Source organism: Gymnoscopelus braueri (assembly GCF_963280865.1).
Source record: "Gymnoscopelus braueri genome assembly, chromosome: 21".
Taxonomy (NCBI): Eukaryota; Metazoa; Chordata; class Actinopteri; order Myctophiformes; family Myctophidae; genus Gymnoscopelus; species Gymnoscopelus braueri.
In genome coordinates, this window is record NC_137623.1 from 48,265,907 (window position 1) to 48,278,293 (window position 12,387).

The following is a 12,387-nucleotide window of genomic DNA, read 5'->3' on the forward strand; positions in this document are numbered from 1 at the left end:
CAACACGGACCCTGACACTAAACCACTTGGACCTCAGCATCCATATTCTGGAGGGAACATTAGCCACAAAGTAGCAGATCTACAAGCTCACAATGCATGGCAATGTGACGTTTGTATGGCTCTGGTATGAACCACACAGACACAGACTTAACTGTGAGTTTGTATGGCTCTGGTATGAACCACACGGACACAGACTTAACTTTGTGTTTGTATGGCTCTGGTATGGACCACATGGACACAGACATAACTGTGTGTTTGTATGGCTCCATACCTGTATGGACCACACGGACATAGGGTTGCCAACCGTCCCGTAAAATACGGAATCGTTCCTTATTTGGAAACTAAAAGACGTGTTCCGTATTGAACTGTTACGGGACGCACTATGTTCCGTATTTTGGGGTCGTGGAATGACGGCGCGATTTTTATATGAGAGAGTATTTCTCACTCACACTCACACACACAAACGAGACAGGGCAGCCGTTCTGTCTCTTCTCTGTGTGACTGAGAGCTTGCGGGTGTCAGTCAGTGACAGTGTTGCCAAGTATAGTGAGAGAAATGAGCCAGGCGAACCTACAAAAATAAGCCAAAAACAAGCCAAATTTTGTTCCAGGGAAATTGCGGGAAAATAAGCAGACTTGGCAACGCTGGCTATGAAGCCATTGTCTGGGAGTGCGCTCAGCAGCTCATTGGCTCATTACTCATAACACGACCAATGAGAGTTAGCGCTTTCACGTTGCTAGGATACGTTCTGCCCTGCGCTGCCTGTGACAACATGGTTCAGCAGCGCGCACGGTGGACTGGTCACAGTTCTTCATGACTAAAACATCTCCTGAGATCGATTCGGTATTAGGCGGGTGCAAATATGGTTTGACCCAAAAAAAAATTTAACAAAAGGTTTCTCAATGGTTTATTGTAGTATCAGGTGTACTTAATAACATATCAAAAGTCTACCGAAATCTGATCATTAGAAATGTCAAATTTCCAAGATGGCCGCCACCATTTTCCTTAAAAGACAATTACTCCTTCATTAATTTGCCCTACACAAGTAATTATGGTGCCTAACCCCATGTTTTGGTGATCTAGGAATCCAATTAGCATATATACATTATAGTCAAGTGATGATAAGTACAATTAAATATTGAAGCAATTGGTTATAAGCATAATACAATGTAATTGGACATTTCTCTCTTTTTTACATGCCATAATGCCCAGGATTGGTGAATTCATCATCTATACATGTAATTCACATTCTGTTGAAGCTTTAAAAATTTCTTTGGATACCAATAAGGAATAAATTCATTATTACTGGGTGGTACTGTGACATTTGTAAAAACATGGCTGCCAAGTGATAGACTGGGAATATTACACAAATCTTGGAAGAAATTCCTTACCGAGAAATGTCTTCACCAATTTGTTTGTAAAGGTGTCTGGTTCCCAAACTGGGGGTCCCCCAAATGATTTTGGGGGGTCCGGGTCCCCAGATGGTTAGCTTACAACATTGTTTTCTCACTCAACAGTAAACAAACCAACATACAGTATAAGTGTATACAGGGTATCTGCACATTTCTAAAGTTACAATTTAATTACTCTTAAGACTATATTATCTATATATATATTATCTCAAATTTTTGGTAAGAAAGAGGCAAACATTGTGAAAATAGCCGATGTACAAGCTCACAACGCTACACTCAGTAGGAAAAAAATGGACACTCGTGGACCTAGAGAGGGTGTGCAAGTCAGTACAGAGCTATCACAACATGTATCTAGTACTCTACTGGGTGTCTAGGCAGGGGTGGTGGAGGAGTGTGGCGTGGATAAGGTTCAGATTTGCTTGTCACAGACATCTCCTTATTCCTGTGAGTAGTTGTGTGAGGTTTTAGTGCAAAATTAATTTCACTTGTCTTTGTTTTGTGATTGGTACTGCTGGCAATAAGCTTGAACCTTGATCTTTTTTTCTGGATAATTGTAACAGCAAGAAGGTACGTATAGGGGACAGCCCATGACGCCCTGGGCTCCAGTCTCCCCATAGAATCCCAATCTAACCGACCTCCACGCCCATAAGGGGCTGTGCCCCTGCTGCTATCCAACAAACAAGCATTGCTTTCGTCATACACCAATTTTTTGTTCTGGAGCTGTTCTGGAGAGGGGAGAGGACGCTCTGAGCCATAATGATAAGTCATTGGGGGCCCCTGGGAATATTAATGGTCAGCCACCACCAACTCTCCTGTGAGCCAGTCCGACATAGACACCCTTGTCTGCCTGACACACAGTCATGCACCACCACGTGAAGGTCTTACAACCACCACTATGGGGGGGTGGGGGGGGGGGGTGACCCTCCTCACTACCTATGCCCACTCACAAGCGCCTATCTCGGGCATAGGAGCCAGACCCGCCAGGAGGTCCATTTGGGACTAGCATACATAGGGACACGACTGTCTGCCTGACACAGTCTTGCAACATGTGGAGGTCTTACAACCACCACCACTGGCTAGTACCTATGCTAACTCAAGAGTGCCTATCTTGGGAGTGCCTATCTCGGGAGCCAGCGTGGAGGTCCACTTGGGACCAGTGGGACTATCCAGTGAGCCAGGCGACATAGGGACACTCCTCTCAGCCTCACGCATTAGCTAAATTCCAATACCTTAATTTCTGCCTCCTCCTCACTCCGTCCTCCAGCGTGTCGTGGCTTAGAAATCGTTTGCATCCCAAATGCTAATTTGCTTTTGTAGGAGCTGAGAATGAGGAGAGCGCAGGCTCCCTAAGCCACTTGGAGTGAGATCTGGCAAAGAAGTTTATCTTTCATGTATCGTTTGCAGAACTGTCTTCGTTGAAATGGCGTATCATTTCTGTTGGAGGTTTTGCACATCGGACATGGGGCAGCTCAGAAGCTCAGGGTCTCCTTGGCTCCTAACTTTGCTCTTCTGTGCTCCAAGTGCCCAGGGAGCAATCCAGTAACCCCCATACTCCCCTCTACCCACGTGAGGGGAACCCTAGGCCCACTAAACTCTAGACCAGACCCACCCCGCATACTCCCCTCTGTCTAGGCACCCAGTTCTGATAGCTCTACACTAACCTCCATAACCACCCCATCCCTCTTTGCACACTCACACTGATTGCCTTCCTAATGTGTTAAAAAGTTCTATAAACATCTATTCAATGTTTTTCAAAATCGTGTCTTCAAGATGACACTGCGCTTGTCCACGAGAAAAATAAATATTCTCGTGCATGTAGGGGAGGAGTTATGAAGTTCCTGTGGGGTGGGTAAGGGGAGGGGTGCAGAGAGATTAGTTCAAAATGCAAGAAATTGTTTTTGGGTGGGGTGTATAGTCAAAGATGAATTTAGTTTGGGCAATATTGAAAACGATACTATATTGTAACTTGACAATATTCTCTGCCACCACCTTCTGCAAATTGTGACTTTTAGTTGTGTTGTGTTTTAAGGATATCTTAAAGCCTTGTTCCAGTAAAAATTAATATAAGTTGTTGGGCATTTATTATATAATTAGTTAAGTTAACTTGAAACGGGTGACCATTTCAGAGGGTGTTAATAGAGTCTCAAACAAAATATAGGATTTCAAAATTATCTAATTGTATCTCTGCAATTTGGACAAGTCCAATGGATTCCCAGGCCCCCAAAACATGGGGTTAGACACAAAAAGTACTTGTCTAGGATAAATATTGAAGGAATTAAGCTATTTAAACGTTTTTTTGGCCATCTTGGACGCCATCTTGAAAATAACACCTTAAAAGTGGTCAAACTTTGGTAGACTTTTAGTATGTTATTCAGGACACCACATACTACAAAAAACTGTTGAGAAACCTTTTGTTCCAATTTTTTTTGGGTAAGGTGCTTTTTTTTTCATATATGCACCCGCCTATATGGGATATTACATCTTATTTATCTGGTTGTGTTTTTTAGCAAGATGTCAGTATTTCTATTTACCTGCCCTGGCAGCCTACATATTGGCTGCTGATGTGGGCATAGTCTAGGCTATTTCAGTAGACTAATATGGTTGATTGTTTATTAATGTTGAGTTTTTAAAGTCTAATAAATAAACATTTATTTAATATATATTAATCAATATAATTAAATAGTGTGCCCATTTAAAGAATAACTCTTATATATATTAATCAATATAATTAAATAGTGTGCCCATTTAAAGAATAACTCATATAATGTTGTTATGCTCATCTGGAAAACGGAATTCTTCATAATGGATTAACAGTTAATAAATACATAAATGATATAATTAATATATAATAATTCAATATAATTAATATAAATTTCATAGATTTTTTTATTTAGATTTCATAGATTTCTATGCATTTCAGGAGTTTGGGGGGCTGGCTCCCCCAAAATAATTAAATAACCCTAACAACCCTAACCCTAAAACCGAAATAAAGTATAACAAAAAAAAAACCAAATCCGCGCAAAACGCAAAAACGCGCGCACACATGCACACGCGCGCTGCGCGCGTGTGCATGTGTCCCGTATTTCCATTTCTGAAAGTTGGCAACCCTACACGGACACAGACTTAACTGTGTGTTTGTATGGCTCTGGTATGGACCACACGGACACAGACTTAACTGTGTAGAAGAGAGAACACTGGAGCAACACGGACAGTTTAGGCCTTTTATTTAATTTCGGTAAAAGTAAAACAGACTGACGTTTCGGTCTTTCGACCTTCCTCAGAGTCAGCTGACTCTGAGGTCAAACACCTGTCCTTATATGATGCAATCTAAGATTTCTCTATGGGATTTTCGATAGAAAAAATACTTCCCAGGGGTAGCGGGTGTGATGTCGGTTTGTGGTTTTTGGCAATAATTTTTGGGGAAGGGCACTTGCAATTCCTTGCAAAGACCATCCAAATGTGACTCGGATGTCAACGTAGAATATTTAATTTTGAATATATAAAAAGCTGTCAATCGGAGAGCAGTCTGACAGCTGTCCCTGGGGAAGCCCAAGTATAGCAACTATGCACGCACGCACGCACGCACACACACACAGGTTTGTATTACGATACTTGTGAGGACATCAACATTTTAGGACAGCGGTTTTATGAAGGACATTTTAATTGTTTTTTGGGCATTTTTTACCGTAAGCCTAAAACTGAAAACCAAAAAAAACCTACAGTCCAGGGGTGTTGCTTTAATTCCTGCATAACCCACACACACAAACAGCATGCGACATATTGGCCAACACTCACTTATATTCTAAAACATTTTTTTCCATGTCAAGGAGAATAATAATATAAAATATAGCTGCAAGCAGCGATAAGCGGGGCCAGGGAATAGAGAGAGAGAGAGAGAGAGAGAGAGAGAGAGAGAGAGAGAGAGAGAGAGAGAGAGAGAGAGAGAGAAGAGAGAAGAGAGAGAGAGACTAATGAGGAGTGAGTGAGGGCAGGTGTGATTATCGATTGAGAGGGAATGACAGCAGGTGAGGTGGGTAGATCCAATCCATGGGAATAGGCCAGGTGGACTGTTGCTGTTGCTCACTTTCTAAAAGAACATAATTATGAGAGAGAGAGAGAGAGAGAGAGAGAGAGAGAGAGAGAGAGAGAGAGAGAGAGAGAGAGAGAGAGAGAGAGAGAGAGAGAGAGAGAGAGAGACGGAATAGATTGAAGAGAGAGAGAGAGAGACGGAATAGATTGAAGAGAGAGAGAGATAAACGGAATAGATTGAAGAGAAAGAGAGAGAGAGAGAGAAACGGAATAGATTGAAGAGAAAGAGAGAGAGAGAGAAACGGAATAGATTGAAGAGAAAGAGAGAGAGAGAGAGAGAGAAACTGAATAGATTGAAGAGAAAGAGAGAGAGAGAGAGAATCGGAATAGATTGAAGAGAGAGAGAGAGAGAGAGAGAGAGAGAGAGAGAGAGAGAGAGAGAGAGAGAGAGAGAGAGAGAGAGAGAGAGAGAGAGAGAGAGAGAGAAACGGAATAGATTGAAGAGAAAGAGAGAGAGAGAGAAACTGAATAGATTGAAGAGAAAGAGAGAGAGAGTGACTTGGAAACGGAATAGATTGAAGAGAGAGAGAGACATGGAAACTGAATAGATTGAAGAGAGAGAGAGAGAGAGAGACATGGAAACGGAATAGATTGAAGAGAGAGAGAGAGACATGGAAACATAATAGACTGAAGAGAGAGATGGAAGCAGAACGGATTGATTGGACATCTCAACCTATTGCCATTAACAGGAATCGAACCCTCAACCTTTGGATTGACAGGCTGCAACACTACCTATAGTGCTATAGCTTTGTCTAGGCTGAGGTTGTCTGTTGAAGATAAAATTGAACCAGTGAAAGCAGCCGATCTACAAGCTCAGAAACACGTTGCTATCTGAAAAGTTTTGAGATTGTAGATCGGCTATTTTCAGAATGAAGTATGTCATACATTGAAAAGACATACTCTCAAATAAGCATTTCAGGTTATCTTTAACAAGTGCACTTGCATTAATTGACACAAGTAAGACGCGCGAACGCTGGAAGCGAACGCAGATTGACTGAGGCTGCTATATTTCAACCACACTGTAGTAGTGCACTCTGCCGCACTCTGCCGGCTGTATACAGGCAGTGCAGCTGCTGGCATTTCAGCACGGAGTTTCGAGTCACATGGGGGCGCGAGCCAATGAGAGCGTGAACACACACGGAAAGACCATAAATAAGGGACAGACACACACACACAGTGATATAGTAAGCTGCACTTGGTCGGAGGCCTCCTTCCGCGTTCGCAACAATCATGTTGTGTGCAATGCAACTTAAATGAAGTCTGCATCAAGTGAGGCTTGAACTGGCAACCTTGAGGTTTTAAGGCACACACTTAAGCGAGAAGCCATTGGAACAACAGACCTGACCTGGTGAATAAGAGAGAGAGAGAGAGAGAGAGAGAGAGAGAGAGAGAGAGAGAGAGAGAGAGAGAGAGAGAGAGAGAGAGAGAGAGAGAGAGAGAGAGAGAGAGAGAAACGGAATAGATTGAAGAGAGAGAGAGATGGAAGCAGAATGGATTGATTGGACATCTCAACCTATTGCCATTAACAGGAATCGAACCATCAACCTTCGAATTGACAGGCTGCAACACAACCTATAGTGCTATGACTTTGTCCAGGCTGAGGTTGTCTGTTGAAGATAAAAGTGAACCAGTGAAAGCAGCCGATCTACAAGCTCAAAAAGAACGTTGCTATCTGAAAGGTTTTGAGATTGTAGATCGGCTATTTTCAGAATGAAGTATGTCATACATACTTCATACCCTCTCAAATAAGCATTTCAGGTTATCTTTATCAATTGCATATGTATTAATTGACACAATTACTGGTAGTGTCTGTTGATATTTATAAGTATTTCCGTTCATTATGAACCAAGCCTCGGTGTCCCGAACTACTCTAGATCACTGGTTCAAAAACCATTTACCAATAAAGGCATTTTTGTGTCTCCTCGGAACGAAAACTAGTGAAAGTAGCCGATCTACAAGCTCACAAAACGTTGCTATCTGAAAAGTTGTGAGATTGTAGATCGGCTATTTTCACAATGAAGTTTGTCATACATTGCAAAAACATACTCTCTCCAAGAAGCATTTCATGTTACCTTTAACAGTTGCACATGTATTAATTGAGAGAGAGAGACATGGAAACATAATAGATTGAAGAGAGAGAGAAATGGAAGCAGAATAGATTGATTGGACATCTCAACCTATTGCCATTAACAGGAATCGAACCCTCAACCTTCGGATTGACAGGCTGCAACACTACCTATAGTGCTATAGCTTTGACCAGGCTGAGGTTGTCTGTTGAAGATAAAACTGAACCAGTGAAAGCAGCCGATCTACAAGCTCAGAAACACGTTGCTATCTGAAAATGTTTGAGATTGTAGATCGGCTATTTTCAGAATGAAGTATGTCATACATTGCAAAAACAGACCTTCTCAGATAAGCAATTAATGTTATCTTTATCAATTGCATATGTATTCATTAATACAGTCTTGTTGTTTGCAATGCACTTTAAATGAAGTCTCCACCAAGTGAAGCTTGAACCGGCAACCTTGATGTTGTGAAACATTCACTTAAGCGGGAAGCCATTGGACCAACAGACCTGATACAGTGAAAACGGAGGTCAGACAGATGATACCATTTCACGCAAATAACTGAAAAATCCTGGGTTTAAGTGTTTTTCAAACTGCTCAAAATTGCGGACAATCTAAGGGCGGAGAGAGAGACATGGAAACGGAATAGATTGAAGAGAGAGAGACATGGAAACAATAGATTGAAGAGAGAGAAGGATGGAAGCAGAATGGATTGATTGGACGTGTCAACCTATTGCCATTAACAGGAATCGAACCCTCAACCTTCGTATTGACGGGCTGCAATATTACCTATAGTGCTATAGCTTTGTCCAGGCTGAGGTTGTCTGTTGAAGATAAAAGTGAACCAGTGAAAGCAGCCGATCTACAAGCTCAGAAACACGTTGCTATCTGAAAAGTTTTGAGATTGTAGAACGGCTATTTTCAGAATGAAGTATGTCATACATTGCAAAAACATACCCTCTCAAATAAGTATTTCAGGTTAAGTTTAACAATTGCACATGTATTAATTGACACAATCATGTTGTGTGCAATGCAACTTTAATGAAGTCCGCATTAAGAGAGGCTTGAACTGGCAACCTTCAGGTTGTGAGGCACACGTTTAAGGGAGAAGCCATTGGACCAACAGACAAGAACCTGTGAAAAAGGAGATCACACAGATGATACAGTTTCACGCAAATAGCTGAAAAATCCTGGGTTTAAGTGTTTTTCAAACTGCTCAAAATTGCGGACAATCTAAGGGCGGAGCTTACTGGTCAACGTGATACATGTGTTCCTCATGAGTCAAGGCACATGTGTAAACAGGTTTAATGGCTGTCGGCCAAACGAGGCATGACTTTTGCCTGTTTAAAGTTTGCACTTTCAAAAAATCGCTATAGCGCCCCCCTTTGACCATTTGGAGTAAGATTGGTTTCAGTAATATTTGGAATGACCCTCAACATTATCGCAAAGTTTCAAAGAAATGTGAGTCTGCATGTATGTGTTAGGGGCAGATGAATAATTGTCATAAAACTGCAATATTCATTGGCTCATTAAAGCTTCATTTTTTCACTTATGGAAAATCCTCGCTGCTTGTTTGTCGGCAAAGGTCCAAAGTTCATGTGTAAAACGTTTCGTGCAGATTACTCAAAAATCCCAGGAGGAGATTTAACTGTTTTTCATATAATTCAAAATGGTGGGAGATCTAAAGGTCAGAGGTCAAAAGTCAGAGGGTTAAAGTTGTTCATCATGAGTAGACGCATGTGTGTATTGAAGTTTTATGGCTGTAGGTCAAACAGGGCATGAGTTGTACCTGTTCAAAGTTGGCATTTTCAATTGAGTGCTATAGCGCCACCTTTTGACGAAAGATTGTGAGATTTATTTCTTGATAGTTTTTCATGACCATCTACCATATGGCCGAGTTTCGTAAAAAGCGACAGCACGGTTCACCCAGAACTGCGAAAAGTGGCGGAAACAGAAGAATACCTACAATAATAAAACAGGTCCAGAGCTGAGCTCTGGCCCCGTAATAAAGTTTGAGTTGAGAAGGCTGAAAAGGTTTTGTGACAGGGACCCCCCAGAAGAGAAGAATTATGTACAGAAATGAAATAATCAGAAATGTTCAAAATGTTCCAAACATTTTAGATATTTTTAAAAATTACTCAAAAATAGCAAATGTACAAGCCCGCAGCGCGGCACAAAGTGGCACGATGTGAGCTTGTAGATCTTCTATTTTTGAATAGCCACATAAAGTGGTTAAAATGATTGTGATGCTATGTTAACTACTTTTGCTGGGGACCCCTTGGAACGCCCCCCAAGGACCCAACTTTGAGAACCACTGTATATCTGCTATTTTCAAAAACATCTTGAAAAAAAATTAATAAAACAAACAAACAAATCTTGTACGGGGGTCCCTAGGCCTGGCACTAAATATTTTTCGCATGGGGGTACGTGACTGAGGCCAAATACACATCAATATGGGGGTCCTTGAGTAAAAAAAAACAACTACTGGTTTACTGTATGCAACAGATATATAAAAAATAAGATGTAAATTAACGATACAGTAAGTTGTTCTGGCGTCTTTTCATAAATTTACATTATTTTACCCGCCAAGGTTATTAAACTTACACTTTTGACATTCTCAAAAAAAAGATAGTAACAGTAAAGAAACCTTAAAGGAAACAACAACAACTACAATTGCATCAGAACCACTGATTTAGCAAGGCACTGACCCATGTGATATTTAAGTGTTATTGTGTACTGTTCATTTTCAAACTTGTGGTGATTAAATGCCCTGTTGATGTCTCTTAGGCCTGGGGACTAATTAAAGCGTGTGTGTGTGTGCGTGTGTGCGTGTGCGTGTGTGCGTGTGTGTGTGTGCGTGTGTGTGTGTGTGTTTTTTTTTGTAACCTTGTGTCTTTTAAATGGCCTGTTGACATGTCTCTATACAGCCTGGGTTAATTAAAAGCAACGTGTTTGTGTGTGGAGCTTGTGGAGCTTGCAGTCAGGTGACGTGTCTCAGCTAAGGGACTGGCATCTGGTCACTGGTGAGTTGAACATGCCTTTCGGCTCCATTCACCCTTGTTTTAATCAGTGGTGGAAAAAGTAATCAGATTTTCTTTTAAGACCTGAGGCCGCTTCTAAACATTTTTTAAGGTTTTTCGGAAAAAAATATAAGAAAATCATTTTCACGATTTTTCAAAAATAGCAGATCTACAAGCTCATAGCGCGGCACTCGGTGTCGCGCTATGAGCTTGTATATCTGCTATTTTTGAATAGCCAAAGAAACCTAAAGTGACACAGATGCATTCCAGGTCTTAATGGGTTAAGTAAAAGGAGCAATACCACTTTATAGACATACTCTGTTACAAGTGAAAGCCCTGTATTCAACATTTACTTGATTAAAAGTACAAAAGTATTGGCATCAAAATATACTTACAGTGCCAAAGTAAAAAATACTCACATGTTGGGTGAGCACTATATTCTGATAGTAATCATATAGCTATAGAGTGTGTGTTCAGTAAAGGGGTGTCCCTGTCTCTCCACCAGCTCTTTAATAAACAGAAAATACATTTTCAGGTGGGTTCAGCCAATCAGGAGAGAGAGTAGGCCTACCCATTCATCAACTATCAGCTTTATAGTGTTCCAGTTTCAGTATTGTCTGCTCATTTCTTTGTGTCATCACTTCATAATTCACTTGTTTATCCTGTATCCTCTGTTAGTTCTCGCTGCTGATTGGATAACATTGGTATCCCGACCTGGAAATGTGTTTTCTGTTTACCAAAGAGCTGGAGAGACAAGGAGACAAACACTCTATAGCAATGAATACTATCAGAATATAAAGCTATAACACTTATTTTAACAAAGAAATATCACTTGCCCTACCTTTAATTCAAAGTTATAGGCAGAACGACCGTCGTTTATTAATTATTTTGAACATGTTAGGCTCAATTAATATTAATTCCCTAGCTTCCGCAGAGCTCAGAAGGCATAATGAAAAGTCTGGGACAGAAAAAGCAGACCCTCCCCGGATGACCAGAGAGGCCTGGATGGTTCATGATAGCATACGATCATAACCTTTGGCCCTAAACCATTCACTGCTTTATAAACCAAAAGCAACTATTATTTGGACATACAGGGAGCCAGAGTAAAGACCTAAAGCACTGGAGTGATATGCTCCACTTTCTTGGTATTAGTAAGGACTTCGGCAGCAGCTTTCTGAATCAACTGCAGTCATAAGGATAATTCCTTTTAACAGGACGTTCATGAAAGTCCTTGCGGGCTTGTTTCCAATGAGGGCCTGTGAGCAATTAGGGGTTAAGAGTCTTGCTCAGGGACAAATTTCATTTCATCGACACATATGCTGGCCTGGCCTGGAATCGTACCTGGGGCAACCAGGACCTCTGGCTCCCTAGGCTCACTAACCACTCAGCTATGGCCGCCCCTGATCTGATGTTTTTGGGCGGTGAAACCGCCCCTATAAGTGAGGTTTGGATATTTGTACAAAAAATTGTACAAAAATTGTACAAATCCTGCGCTGTGATTGGCCAAAAAGTACCCCGCCTAACCCTGCACCGTGATTGGCCAATCACAGTCTATTCAGGACTGTGATTGGCCAGTGTCACATGACACATGTGCATAGCCCTATATAAGAAACCATAACTTTAAAAAAACCCATAAATTTGTTTTTTTTAAAGTTATGGTTTCTTCCATCATAAAGAGTGTTTCAATAAATGTATTTATTATTTGTACATGATTGGTTGACTCCATTGGTTGACTCCATTCAGTATTGTGATTAGCTAGCAAGACACCGCCCACTTCACACAGGGTGTGATTTTTATTTA